Source organism: Spermophilus citellus (assembly GCF_964194105.1).
Source record: "Spermophilus citellus genome assembly, chromosome: 9".
NCBI classification, from domain to species: Eukaryota; Metazoa; Chordata; class Mammalia; order Rodentia; family Sciuridae; genus Spermophilus; species Spermophilus citellus.
Window position 1 is genome coordinate 51,073,702 of NC_138191.1, and position 15,840 is coordinate 51,089,541.

General features: G+C 38.2%; 2 pseudogenes across 2 annotated transcripts in view; one reads left to right on the forward strand and one right to left on the reverse strand.

Annotated features, from left to right (window-relative positions):
• The window catches only part of LOC308655491 (rho GTPase-activating protein 29-like), a 631,986-nt pseudogene that overhangs the window by 272,291 nt on the left and 343,855 nt on the right, over positions 1 to 15,840 (forward strand). The gene's annotated exons all lie outside the window — the stretch shown is intronic.
• LOC308657317 (COMM domain-containing protein 2-like) lies at positions 13,055 to 13,642 on the reverse strand (annotated as a pseudogene). The gene has a single exon. The product of its transcript is annotated as a COMM domain-containing protein 2-like (transcript).

Below are 15,840 nucleotides of genomic sequence, written 5' to 3' on the forward strand. Positions count from 1 at the left end.
CTATTTCAAATGTAAAAAAAAAAAAAAAAAACCTTGAGGCTTGCTTGTGGGAATACCTTCAGACCCATAAGCAAGTTACAGAAAAAAGGATGGGATATCCAAAAAAGAGTCAAACCCAGGTGGTAACCAGGATGTCTTTTTCAATATCTATTTTATTATTGCCCTTTCCCACATCATAAAGTTCTACTTTATTTTTTGAGCTCATACAGACCTAGTTTAAGGTTTTTCTGATCAGTTTTATTTTTTGACTGTGGAGTTTTTAAAATTGAAATGGAGATTTCACCTGTGTAAAGCTACAAGGCCTTTACTATTGTCTTATGTGTTGTATGTTGTGTGTGCACACTTCTGTTTTGTGTTGTATATCTGTCTGTGTGTATGTCCATATATCATATATGAGAAGCACTCATGAAAAAATGGATCCAAATATTTTTTTTATTCACGTGATTTAAATGTTTTAATTTAAATTGGGTAAACAGCTGTTGAGGATTATTTTAATATGTGAACAAAAAAGGAGGTTAACAGATCTGTTTGTTTACTTTCACCTTTCCTTTTCATTATATTTAATAATTCTTTTCAGGATAATGTAAATTGTTCAGAAAATTGTTTTCTTAGTACCTGTTGGAATGTTACATAATTTTTTTTTTTTTTTTTTTTTTTTTTTAGCCATCGATGCCAGAATTCCTATCTTCATCCCAGTGCTGGTGAAGACAAAGATAAAACCAAACTATAGCTTCTTTGATAGTTATCACAACAAACTGTATAAACTGATGCATCAATGAATAATAACTCAACAAGTAATGCTCAATCAAGGAGTTGATTTACTTTGGGAGGAAATGGACATATTGATGGATTCCTCTGCTTTGAACTGCTTGCAGAACTTGCCTGGACTCTGTATCATTTGTATGCATTGTGAACTATCTGTTGATGCAGTGAATTGTGGTAGTGCTGGTGTATCTTTGCAGATGGTGTCATTGGTGGTACGATTTTTCCAAAGAGAGCCATCATTTGGCCTGGTGTCGTGGCATTTTGCATCCTCCTCCCTTCTACTAGTGATGATCTAAAATTTGGGGGCCAACAGAGGTGAGGCAAAGAACCTCACCCCCCCACTGGTGCATAGGCCTATCCACAATTATGGCTGTATGCTGGACCGGTAGTCAGTGATGGGGAAGATCCAATTGCAGTGGTACCAACCTAAGACAGGAGGCTGAAGTCTTGAGGTCAGCTCATCTGATGATGGGTAAGAACCATATGTTTATTGGACAACCTAACAGACACGGTCCCAAAGCCACATTGCTTGTTGTTTAATTAAACAGAAGGGGGAGATGCTGAGAGCCACAGCCAAGTCAGAATGGCCCCTGGCATTTTGCCAATAGTATTGTTTGAGAGGCAAGCCATTAAGATGATGTGGATTCATTCAGTTGTATATTAGACATTTACTGTCCGCCTGGGCCTGCTACTTTGGAGTTCTCAAGCTACTTTGGAGTTCTTGTGGGGATTCCCGGAGAGTTCCCATTGGTTGGGGAAGTGCAGGAGGAGGGACTTCCAGAGGAGGTTCCTGGAGAAGCTGCATGGCATTCAGAAGAGTTCCTGGGGAGCATGTGTGGAGTGTGGTGGTGGAGTTCAGAAATAAAGTTTGTTCCTCTTGAGTGGCTCGTGACTTGTGCCCAGCCAGACTGCGGCAACTAAATGGGTTAGTAGACCTGGACCATTTACATTTGCCTCAAGATAATTGTATATAAAAGATAAGAAACATAATACTCATGCATATACTCTATTTTTTAAGCTGTGGCTTTCTAGTTCTAAGTTTGCAAAATTCAGTCTCATTACTAGGTATTCATGCCTCTTAAAACTTTTGTTAATACCATTTTATGCCACTATGTTAATATTCACCATTATATCAGTAAGCCATGCACATGAGGCAGGAGAATCTCAAATTCAAAACAAGTTTGGGCAACTTGGAGAGGACTCAAAATTTTAAAAAGGGCTGGAATGTGGCTCAGTGGTAACATACACCTGAATTCAGTTCCTCAGTACAAGAGAGTGGGGGAGAGATGAAGGTTATCATATGCTGAGAATTGAATATATATATATATATATATATATATATATATATATATATATACACACACACACACATACACACACACACATATATGCTTTTTAGTATATAAAATAAAATATGCACATATAGTCTAGCATATACATACTATATATGCATATATATGCATATATATTTTACATTCCTAATTTTACTCAATTCTTACAAAACCCCTTTAACAGAAGTAAAAAATCATTGCTACTCTTCTTGGATTAGGAGATATGTCATAATACATTTTTAATTTTTTTAATGTTAAGGAAATTTATTATCAGAATATGGGTTTAGAAAAAGAAAAATATTCAGAAAAGACCATGCATCCTATTAGATGAGAGATAATTGAAGTGTAGATAGTTGAGGAACTGCCTCATAGAAAATAAGTAGATCTGGGGCTGGGGTTATGGCTCAGCCATAGAGCCTTCATCTCGCACATGTAAGGCCCTGGGTTCAATCCTAGGCACCACGTATAAATAAATAAAATAAAATAAAGTTAAAAAAAAGAAAAAGAAAAGAAGTAGATCTTACTTTACTGTCACAAGAGCACAAAATGATGACCAATAGGAGGGAGCTCCAGGGGAGTAGATGTGTAATCAACCTATAGGAGCACTTCCCAATGCCGTGTACTGACTCATGTTCAAATGGGTTTCTTTGAGAGGATGATGGAGTCCTAAGCATTGACTGAATGACTGTTTTGGGAAATATTGAAGAGAGAATCTTTGGAAGTTTTTTTTTTTAAAATACTTTTTTAGTTGTAAATGGACACAATATCTTTTTATGTATTTATTTTTATGTGGTACCAAGGATTGAACCCAGTGCCCCACAAATTTGAGGCAAGTGCTCTATCACTCAGCACCACATAAAATAAAATAAAGATACTGTGTCCATCTACAACTAAAAAATATATATTTCAAAAAAATAGTTTGAGTATTAAAAAGCAAGCTTAGGTCCTGAAGCAAAATTTCAGGTGACCGAAGATTAGAGGAGACCAACAAATTTGGACAATATGTTCTTGTGTCATAACACATTTATTTTTAAAAAGTACCAAGAAGCTTAAACAAAATAGAAGTTTATTTCTCTCATATAAATTCCAAACTGGCATGGTAGTTCTGCCTTGTCAAGTCATCAGGGGCCTGGTCTCTTTTTATCTTGTTTTCAGGGTATTGTGCTCATCCACAGGGATTAAGTTGGCTCACTATACATCCAAATTCTAGCTCCAACCTTTGGGAGAGAGGAAAGGGGATGAGGAGGTCTCTTCTGCTCACAGTCCATTGACCAGAACATAAGCAGAATGTCACATTCAATTGTCTGGAAGGATAAAAAATGTAATCATTGCTGGGTTCCATATACTTAGAAAAAAATCTATTTATAATAAATGGAGGGGACAACAGCTATCAGGAGACAATTAGCTTCTGTACACCTCTTTTTTAGAGATGAGAAAGATGATCCTCAGAAAATGATTTGTTCAAGGATGCACATAACTAAGATATTTGAAAAACTGGTGATAAAGAGGACATAGAGTTATGCTGGGTACATCAGAAGTCAGAACCAGGACTGGTAGGGAGGCATGTTTCTATACAGTTAATATTAGAACAAATAATTTTCAACATTTAGAAGAGTACAATAATGAATAGGCTACCTCAGTGGTACTACCAATTGAATGGCTTTGTCCACCTGTCAGGGATGTCATTCTTACTTAGCCACAATGCCTGTAATCCCAGCACCTTGGCTGAGGCAGGAGGATTGCAAGTTTGAGGCCAGCCTCAGCAAATCAGACTCTCAGCAACTTAGCAAGACCCTATCTTAAAATTGAGAGAGAGAGAGAGAGAGAGAGAGAGAGAGAGAGAGAGAGAGAGAGAAAGAAAGAACATACTTCATTAGGAAGATGGGTCACTTAGATGATTCTTAAGGTCTTTTCTAATTCCAAGAGTTTGTGATTGAGCTTTCAGTTTTGTCTCCTAATACCAGTGTTCCTAAACCTTTCTTTTTTAGCCAGGACCAGTCAGCTTATATTAGCCAAATATGTATGTGTTTGTTTCCTTGGTAACCTATCATTTCCCTACCTCTCCTTCTTTTAGTTGATTCACATTCCAACCTTTCTTCAAGATCCAGATATAATCTAATTTCTCATCCATTTTATTGCACTACCTGTGCAAACCTACCTCCTACCCACTTGTTTTTCTCCAACACTTAGTGTACATACTAAGTATGTTGTTAATATGTTGGTTATTTGTTTAATGAATGAAGAACCTTCCTCACCATCCTACTTTGACTTCTCACTCAGTTGTTATAATTCTTGTTCCTACCAGTCCCTTCAAACCAAATTTGTTTTTCAAATTACTTTTATGGATAATTACCATGCCATGTAAAAATTGCAGTAATACAAAGAAGAAGGAGGAGGAGGAGGAGGAGGAGGAGGAGGAGGAGGAGGAGGAGGAAGAGGAGGAGGAGGAGGATGAGGAGGAAAGTAGAAAGTATTTAAGTGCTTTTTTTCCTTATTTCATTGAGGAGAGTTAGGAGACATGGAAGAGATTTCTTTGGCAAAGTCTTTGTTTGTTGGTTTGTTTGTTTTTTAAGTCTAACTGGAGGAGGAAATAGATGGCAGAAGGAACAGCATATATAGCAGCCTGAGCAACATGGTGTGTTGAGGGCACAGTGAGGATACTGGTACTTTATGCTGCCACAGAAAAATAGTGAGAGGAAGTGGTTATTTCAAGGAGTCTAGACTTGAGTGCATTCTGTATTTAGGGAGCCAAAAATAGAGGAGTGACTTAAACAAATTGGTAGTTTGGCTTTAGGCTGAAATTGAGAGGAATTCTCATTTGATAGACCACCTTAGCTTTCTCAGCAATCAAGAAAGGTAGACTAAGGTATGATAAAATATCAGAAAAGCTTCTGAAGTGATGGTATAGGAAGTAGAACAAAGGGAAGTCCAAAAGGCCCCAGTGAAATTTTAAAATATGAATTTCAGTAACAGTAGCATGCTCATTTATATAGTTTCCTCCAGCAATGCTCATAGGTTAGGTGCAGGAGAAAATGGATGGTAGGATTGATTCAGATTTAGAAGTTGATAACTAGATGGAAGGGTCAATAGGCAAGGGATTAAGAGTGTTGAAAGAAATTTAAGGAATCAATTATGGGATCCAGATTGCATAAGGAAGGAAACCAGGCCAGGAAGAGAGATCTGGAAAGTATAGAATGTTTGGAAGATGAAGGCCTCAGTGATGTCAAAGAAGGTGTGTATTTAAGCAGTAATGCTGTGATGCTGGATTAAGCTGGAGGAGAGAGAGGGATTCAGGAGTGGGTTCTTAAAGCCTGAGATTCCTTCATTAAAGCAGTGTAGAGTGGGCAAGGTCAAGGGCATGGGTGTTGCTGAAATGGCATGAAGGCTTGGGTAGGGCAAAGAATGCTGAGCCTAGTGTGTTAGGTTATTTGTCTAGTGTTAGGGTAGCTAGTATGATTGCAGGTGTTGGGGTGAAGAGAGAGAGATTGCAAAACAAATATTTCAACTGTAGTATCAACTAGGAGAAGAGAATGACATAACCAGACATGTTGTACCTTGAGATTTTGAGTCTTAAGTTTGAAAATAGAAGAGTGAAAACCTGCAAGTGACAGGGTGCTGAAAAGTGCTGGTGCTGCCTTGGAACCTGTGGGAGATGGAGGTGGAGAATTAATCTCCTACTAGCAGGGGGATAATTCCAGTGGCATCCTCTTGAGGTAGCCAGGTTTCAGTTAGGCAGTAAGTGGAGGGTTAGTGAGAATCCTGAGAACGTGAGGGTTTGTTGAATCCTGGCACAAAGTTTTCAGTTGGTGTGACAGAATGAGGGGAAATAAATTTACAACAAGAGAGTGAATCAGAATGAGGTTAGGTGTAGGAGAAAATGGATGGTATGATTGATTAAGATTTAGAAATTGATAGCTAGATGGAAGGGTCAAAAGGCAAGGGATTAAGGGTGTGGAAAGAAATTTAAGCTACTAATTATTGGATCCAAATTGCATAAGGATGGAAACCAGGCCAGGAAAATTTTTTAAAAAATCCAAAGTGAAGAGTGAGAAAAGACAGAGCACATTGGGGACTGAAGGAGAATAGGTTACCAGGACTTCCATTTTCATCTTCTCCTGTGGATTCTGGGGATGAAAGGTAGAGGTAGAACAGAGGCCTGAGGATGTCCAATATGGACATGAAATAGTTTATATCAAAGGCCCCCAGAACACAAGGTGCCTCTCTCACCCCTCTGCCTCTGGACTTAATCCTCATCACCATCTACCTATTACCTCTTATTTCAGAAAAATAATATTCCTCCCATTCCCTGCCTTTCCTATATCTTTCACCCAATCCACATCTTATTTCCTTCTCCCTGTTTTGCTATGCAATTCTGATACAAATTTCATGGAAAAATAATCTATATTTCATATCTCTTAAGCATTCTTTTTCTTCCTTTTAACCCTTACTCAGTCTTGCTGTACCATTTGACTCAAAAATTGTTTTTGCTAATATCATCAGTCATCTCCAGTTGACATAACTAATCAATATTTTCTCATTTGTACCTTTGTGCTCTGTTCAGAACTCTATCATTACCTATTTCTTGAAACTTGAGTATTTTGGTTTCATGAACCATATTCTCTACTTTTACCTTCCACTTCTTTATTTCTTTTACTAAATTCTCTGAGGGTGTTACTTCTCCTCATTTAAAAAAATCAATTTTATTTTAAAAACAAGTACATAGTTTCTATATACCTCCTGTGCTCCCACTCAAAGAGCCTTCCCCACCATGGTCATCCTGCATTTGTTACAGTGGTATACTTGTTACATTGAGCAATCCACACAGACACATCATTGTCCCCTAAAATACATCATTTCCATTAAGGACCAATCTTCATGTCAGGTATTGTATGAGTCTTGACAAATGTATAATGACATGTATCCACCATTCTAGTATAATACTAAATAATTTCACTGCCCTAAAAATCCTCTGTAGGTTTCCTATTTTCCCTCTCTCCTGAACCACTAATCTTTTTACTTTCTCCATAATTTTTCTTTTTTTCAGAATATTATGTAGTTAGAATCAAACAGTATGGAGCCCTTTCAGACTGGTCTTTCACTTAGTAATATGCATCTAAGCTTCCTCCATGTCTTTTCATGGCTTCCTAACTTTTTGTTTTTTTAGTGCTTAATAATATTCTCTTATCTAGAATTCAATTCATTTGTTTTCATCAGAACAACTTGATTGCTTTCAAGTTTGGGCAGTTATGAATAAAGATGCTATAAACATGTATACTTAGGGTTTTATGTGGATATTTTTTCAATTCACTGGATTAAATACCAGAGAACATGACTGCTGGACCACATGGGAAAGTATTGTCCACCCTTTTTATAGGCGAATGGTCCACAGGAGGCCAGTCATTAGTATTCTGCTTTGTAAACATATAACTTAAGGTCAAAAAAGTTAAATGTCTTACCCAAAAATTGCATAGGAATAAGTAATAGAGCATGTCTAAACTTTGGGATTTCTCCCTACTGGTCCAAGACTTTGTGGCTTCCTCATTACATAACAGAGAAAAAGTTTAGATTTCATAACCAGGCGTCTAAGTCTAAAATTATCACACAGCTCAAAAAAGACTGCAGTAACATCATACCTAGAACTGGGTGGAGAAAAAGTACAAGCTATAAATTTGTAATATTTTAAGGCCTTCAAGAGTGATCAGGATATTAAAGTTTCTAAAACACCCAAGAGTTTTATTTATATGTAAAACATGTTAAGTTGATAGTGAAATAACATCTTATAGGATGGAAGAAAATATTTACAATTCACATATTCTATAACGGTTTAATATCCAGAGTTGAGCTGGGTTGTGGCTCAGTGGCAGGATACTTGTCTAGCATATGTGAGGTAATGGGTTTGATTTTCAGCACCATATAGAAAAATAAATAAAATAAAGTCATTATGTCCAACTACAAATAAAATATTTTTTTAAATACCCAAAGTAATGGGCTTGGGTTGTGGCTCAGTGGTACAGCACTTGCCTAGGACATGCAAGGCCCTGCACCACATAAAAATAAATAATCAAAATAAAGATATGTGTCCACTAGAGCTAAAAATTAAATATTTTTTTTCAAATCCAAAATAAATACAGAACTCCTTCAACTCAACAACAATAAAACTTGATTAAAAAATGGGCAAAGGACTTCTCCAAAGAAGTTGCACAAATGACCAATAAGCACAAGATGCACAGCATCACTTCTCATTAGGGAAATGAAAATCAAAACTACAAGAAGGAACAACCTCACACCCATTAGGACTGGCTACTATTCAAAAATAGTAATAATAACAAGTGTTGACAGGGGAATGGAAAAATAGGAACCTTCTTGTGTTGTTGGTGGGGTAATGTAAAATAGTACAGACTCTATGGAAAACAGTATGGCAGTTGCTGAAAAACCTTAATAAACAATTCCACTTTGGGGTATAACTACCCAAAATAATTAGTAACAAAAACTGAACAGGTATTTGGACACCCATGCTCATAGCATTATTTGCAATATCCAAAAGCTGTAGGCATTTTAAGTGTCCATCAAAGGTTGAATGAATAAACAAAATTTGGCATACACACATAGAGTAGTCCTTAAAAAGGAAGGAAATTCTAATGCAACATTTATGAAATTTAAGTATATGATGCTATGTGAACTGAGGACAAATACCATATAATTCTACTTAACCATAGTTAATCTGACCCAGATTAGTAAGATTCATAGAGACAGAAAGTTAGATTGGTGGTTGTCATGGAATGAATAGTGGAAGGGGGAGATACTTAATGGAAATGGAGTTTTGGTTTATAAGTTAAAGAGTTCTGAAGATTGGGCACACAACCGCATGACAGTAATTAACCCACTGAAGTGAACTGTACACTTAAAAATGGTTTTGGTTGTGAGCATTATGTGTATTCTACCATTATTTTAAAAAATGAGTAAATATTTTGACCAAGCCCCAGATTTTTGTAAGACTAAGCTAATTATTTATGTGTTATTATATTCAAGTAAATTACACGAGTGTTGAAAAAGAATTTTTTTCAATACTCAATTTTTGATGAGTCTAGTCAGTCGCTCTACTAACTAATATGATTTAGTAAACTGTAGACATATAGGTTTAGGGTTATAGAGTGATTAACTTTTATTTGACACTTTTGGAAAGTTCCTCCATCATAGTATAATGTTTAACTCTGAGGCATTGCCAAGTTGTTCTTCAAAGGGTTGCACTAGGAAATGCTTTCTTGACAGAAACATGAGTGCAAGCAAATGTGCTTCAGGTTGACTGGGTTCTGGGGGCACAGGGTTCTACAAAATTTAGATTTTGATCCAAGTTCATGGTAAAACATGTGAATTTCAATGCCAGGACTGTGATGGTATAGGAGAGAGACATGGAAGGTGCCTACATGACCCTCAGCAGAATCCTCACCATGGATGGGCACTGAGGACATGAAGCTATATAGTGGTGCTGTGATGTGCCTGGCCTTCTTTTATGGCAGGGAAACAGGGAAACTGTAAAAGTGCTGGTGGATCTGCAAAGTGGAAATGGCTCCAAAAATCAATTTCTTTTTTATCACTCCCCAGTATGGTGACTGGAACCCAGGAACATTCTACCTCTGAGCTTTTTTAAAACTTGATTTTGAGACAGGGTCTTGCTAAGCTGTCTAGGTTGCCCTCAAACTTTCCATCCTCATGCCTCAGCTTCCTGAGTAGTTGGGATTATAGGAAGGTTAATTTCTGTTTTTTTTTTGTTTCTTTTATTATTAGTTGTTCAAAACATTACAAAGCTCTTAACATATTATATTTCATACATTTGATTCAAGTGGGTAATGAACTCCCATTGTTACCCCGTATACAGATTGCAGAATCACATCAGTTATACATCCATGTTTTTACATACTACCGTACTAGTGTCTGTTGTATTCTGCTGCCTTTCCTATCCTCTACTATCCCCATCCCCCTTCCTCTCCCCTCCCATCTTCTCTCTCTACCCCATCTACTGTACTTCATTTCTCTCTCTTGGTTTTTTTCCCTTTCCCCTCACTTCCTCTCATATGTAATTGTGTATAACAATGAGGGTCTCTTTCATTTCCATGCAATTTCCCTTCTCTTCCCTTTCCCTCCTACCTCTCATCTCTGTTTAATGGTAACCTTCTTCTCATGCTCTTCCTCCATGCTCTGTTCTGAGTTGCCCTCCTTATATCAAAGGAGACATTTGGCGTTTGTTTTTTAGGGATTGGCTAGCTTTATTTAGCATAATCTGCTCTAATGCCATCCATTTCCCTGAAAATGCCATGGTTTTGTCATTTTTTAGTGCTGAGTAATATTCTATTGTGTATAAATGCCACATTTTTTTATCCATTCATCTATTGAAGGGCATCTAGGTTGGTTCCACAGTCTAGCTATTGTGAATTGTGCTGCTATGAACACCGATGTAGCTGTATCCCTATAGTATGTTCTTTTAAGGTCTTTGGGGAATAGTCTGAGAAGGGGAATGTCTGGGTCAAATGGTTGTTCCATTCCCAGCTTTCCAAGAAATCTCCATACTGCTTTCTAATTGGCTGCACCAATTTGCCATCCCACCATCAATGTACAAATGTACTCTTTTCCCCACATCCTCGCCAGAACTTGTTGTTGTTTGACTTTGTAATGGCTGCCTCTCCTCAGCATGTGGCCTTTGTTTTCCACTTCCACCCCCATCCACTGCCACCAGAAATCCATGTACATCATTGAAACATTGATTACTAATTTTCTCATGTTTCAAAAGATATCAAATGCCAAAGATTCAATTTCCCATAACTCACATTGATAACACACTTACATTGTCCATACTGGCCTGCTTTTATTAAGTTTTAGTTATTTCTCATAAACCTACCTTGAACATTCAAGTGTAACAACTTTCATGGAAGTATATGCTTTTCCCTACCTTCTTTCACCTTTAGGAGTCCTTACTCTCTCACTTTCTTTGAAGTTTTATTGCAGCCGTTAGTATTCCTAACATTATATGTGTATGTGTATGTGTTTGTGTGTGTGTACAAATGCATATAAATGTATAATATTTTAGTGATCCTTTAATTTAACAAAAATATTCTGTTGAATGTATCTACATTCTGTGTAGTCTGGGAAGAGATTAGGAGAGAGAGAATGGGAGAGAGATTAGTTTTGATGTGTTGTTTCATATTATGGGAGCAGACAATCTGAAATCCATGGCACTTGTCAGCAGGCTGGAAATTTAGGAAAAAGTAGATGCTGCAATCTCGAGTCAATTCCATAAGTGAGCAGGTTGGAAACTCAGATGAGTCTTCTATGCTGCAGCCTTGAGAAGAATCCTTTCTGCTTTAGGAACCTCAGTTCTTCCTCTTAAGGCTGTCAACTGATTAGATGAGGTCCACCTACAGTATAAAGTGTGGCCTATGTTACTTAAAGTCAATGTTAATCACAGCTAAGAAGTATTTTTCCACATCTAGACTGATGCTTAACAAAACAACTGGGGACCATAACCTTGCCAGCTGGACACATAAAAATAGCCATCAAAGAGTGGTGGTCCTTAAACTCACCCACTGTGCTCACTGGTTTTGACTGGAGTCAGCCTGTGGATGTACCTGGTTGCCTTGCTCACTCTCCTGCTTATGCACTTTTGAGAGGTCTTCAGGTTTTTGCTGCTCTGAACGTCATTGTTACGAGCTTTAGGCACAGGCTTCCTTTGTGTGGGACTGTCCCTAGTATATGTGCTGGGAATGTGGCTGCTGGTCACAGGGCATATGAGAGGTCAGCCCAGGGATCACACCCAGCTCTCTTCCTAGAAGCAGCATCAGTTGCCACAAGTGTCAATCACATGTGAGATGCCCTTGGTCTAGTCTCCTTGGAGGTGTCCAGGCACTTTCTCAAGGTCTCTTAGCTGTTGGCAATAAAACCTTCAGAAGATCTTTCATTATGAGGTCTATATTTATTGTCATTGATAATGTTACATTACTTTTCTGTGTTTGATAGTCATTTGTATTCCTTTGTAAAATTTCTTGTCATACATTTTGGTCATTTTTAACTAGATTAATTATATTTTTCTTACCAGTTTGTAGGTTATCTTTACATATTTTTAATTTTCAAGTGTGTTAGTTATATTGAAACTCTATCAGTTATATTGAAAATATTTTCTTAAATTTCTAAACATTTTTAGTTTAAGACATCTTTTTTCCCCAGATAATCAAGCATTGATTACATTATTCTTGTATCCATTATTTATAAATGTAAATGACAGTGTGTCTCTTAGTTGCTTTGGGTATAAGGGAAAAATTAATGTTGTGAAAATATTATTAACAATCACACAAAATTGAGTACTACTTAAGTCAATGAACCATAAGTCAAACTTCAGCAATATGGTAAAAACTACTTATCTTTACATTCAAAGAAAAATGCATGAAATTCCTATAAAAATATGGGCATATAATTTTAAAAAAAACTCATGCTCACTTTACATTATTCTGTAGCTAGTAAAATCATGAGATACTTTTAAAAGTCAGAAATATTGTACTATTTATAAATACTCTGAATAGGAAAGGAATTAGCTGTAAATTTTATTCTCAAAATTGATCAATAAGGAGGAAAATATTAGTTAGGCAGACAAAATGTATCAAAAACAGGGTATTAGTCATATATTCAGAAGATATGAACAGTATAGATTCATTTCTAGTGGATTCAATCCTATTTACACATTTAAAATACAAAATTACATTTCAATCTGTCAAGAAGCTGACCACATTTAGCACCAGTAAAGGAACTTGACTTCTGATCATGACTTCAATATCCTGGAATAGGAAAAGGAATTTCATGGAATCTAGATGCATTTATCAAAACCAATTAATAAAAATTAATTCTGAAAAGTAATTCTTGAATGTCATCCATTCACAAATGGATCAAAGGCATTAGGACCTTAACACTTGGTACTACTTGATGTTGTGAACTACCCTCCTACAGTGGTTTGTTTTCATCTCCTCCAAGGATTGTTACAGTTCCTGAACTAAATGAAGTAGGGTGGCTGAGTCTGTCTGCAGAACTTTGGTGTTGTGGTCTCCACTCAGATTTAGGTTTAGTTTTATAGTTACGGCTGGCTTAATCTGTTGCCTGAGGCTTCTGCTTGCAAGCTGTACATCTAGTCGCCACTCAAGGCTGTGGTAACTGGGAATGCTGGGTGCCAATTCACCCAGAATAGTCCTGATCTCTTTTCTGTTGTCCAAGTAAAGTGGAAGCAATAATTTGTTCAGTTCTTCAGAGAATCCCAGAACAAAAACAGAGTCTTGGAAATCCACTTCAGAAATCATGAGCTTGGAGCTCTCAGTGAGCAGGTAGGTCAACCTTTCCACACCATGCTGGACAATGTTGCTGCTCAGGTTGAACTTCCTGGCGGCACCCTCGTAGACCTTGGGGATTGTTCCTTCGCCTCAGGAACTCCACCCCGATCCACCCAAACTCCACCACCACTTCCGCAGGAAGGCCAGGTTCTCCTTATGCTCTTCCGACAAGTGCAGCAGCATCTTCGCTGGGCACCGTTTTTCACCTAGCAGCACCCTGGTCTTCCTGTTTAAGACATCTTTGGACATACAGATGTCTTTAATTTTTTTTTAAATATTTTTTAGTTATAGTTGGACACAATACTTTTATTTTATTTATTTATCTTTATGTGGTGCTGAAAATAAAACCCAGCACCTTGCACATGGTAGGCAAGCACTCCCCCGCTGAGCTCTGGCCCCAGCCCCAGATGTTTTTAATATTATATGATCAAATTACTAATCTTTTCTCATGTGATCATGTGTTTTCATGCATGCATTCTTAGGAAATATTTTGTAAGATCAAGTTTTAAAAGCTATCCACAATATTTTTCACTAATCATTTTAAATTTTCCTTTTAAAATATTAACATGGTTAATATATCTAGAGTTGACAATGCGTATGGAATGATTTAGGAATGCAAGTGTGTATTTTATTTGTGGGATGTCAATTCTCCAGTCCCGTTTGTTAAGTAATTCTCTCTTTTCCTACTTCTCTATGATGCCATCTCCATCATGAATCCAAGTTGTCCATGTGGACAGTTCTGTTTCTGTGATTCTTAAGAATGTGTTGATAAACTTGTGTTTTTATTCTATTGATAAATGATTCTTGCTACATCGGTTGAGAATGTTTCCTTTCACTACAGAGTAAAAAAGAAAAAATATGATAATAAGACATCCACTTGTATATAAGGGTAATAATAGTAACCTGTGTGATAGAGCTTTCCTTGGGAAGAATATATGTTGGACATATTTTTTTTTAATGTGAGAGTATCAGAACACTGCTTATAGAACCCACTCAACACAAAGTAGCCATGAAGCAGAGACCTGTCCCCTACCGATGGACAGCTCTCTTTCTTTCATGACATCTATTCTGACCCTATGAAAAATCTACCCAAATAAAATAATTTCCACTTACTCAGTATTGTATAGAGAGTTGTGAGAGACTCTTCATCTAATAGAATGAAAAATAGGCCTTAATCTTCATCATGTGGGATTAATCCCCAACTTCCTTAATAAGACTCTTACTGTACAAGAATTAAAACCAAGAATCAATAAATGGGATGGAATCAAACTAAAAAGTTTCTTGGAGACTCCAAGATAGCCGTGAATAGAGTGCATCACACCCCATGTACTACATCACTGCGCAGGTGAATAACAAGTTAGAGCAACAGAAAGCTATATTATTAGGAATTTACAGCAAAATATGGGTGCACCAAAAGCTAGAGAAAGGATTTCCAGCACCGAGGACCGGTTATTGAATCTCTAACACGAGCCAACTGTGCAACCATAGTTCCAGGCTGACTGATCCGCCACCTGACGCGCGGCCCGCCCTGCGGCTACAGACAGTGGGGTGCCACTGAGAAGCGACCAGCAAGCAGAGAGAAACAGTGCTACAGATTCTGTGGAATCCTGCCGGCTGTGCCCTCACTGAACTTCAGGCTGAGTTCGGGATTTGAGATGGGGAAGGAAGCGGTCCAGTTCTATCTCCCACAAGGGAAAGTCCACCAAGGAAGCCAGTGGCCACCATCTTGGAGAGCTGACGTCACCACCGCCACTCTCCGACAGATTGCAACAATAAAACAGGTGTGTTTTACACAGCCCATCCCCCATACAGTGGGAAATTCACACAAAATCTCTCCCAGGCTTTCTGGGGGAGGGATTATCAGAACAAGCCTGCATAGAGACGTGGGGAAAGGTAGAGACACCTGACCTTCAACTCCCCCTCCCATCAGCAGTGAAAACAAAACCTGTCCAGCCAGCGCTGGGGGAGGGGCAAGTGGAAAATATCAAAACAATATTGTGCCGGGGTTCCCAATAGCCACCCTCCACACCCAGCAAATTGCAGGCCCAGAGGACAGTTTTAACTGCTGAGAGGCATCACACAGGGGAAAGCCCGGCTAGCAGGGGAAACCAGGGCTAGCAGGAGAAGCCAGGGGATGAGAGGCCAGGCCCTCATGACTGGGCGGCTAGAGACCGCCCACCCGCTGGCGACCGCACAGCTAGACACCAGGTTGCGGCCCTGCAGGTACAGCACAGAGACTCTAGGAAGAGGTCTATAGCCAGGCCTTCATGAAGTAGCTAACCAGGAGCTGAAACCAACCAGAGACAGACCCGTCCCAGCCCTCCCTTTGGACACCCCGGCAAGGAGCCTGGGGCCCACCATAGCAGAGAGGTGACATCACC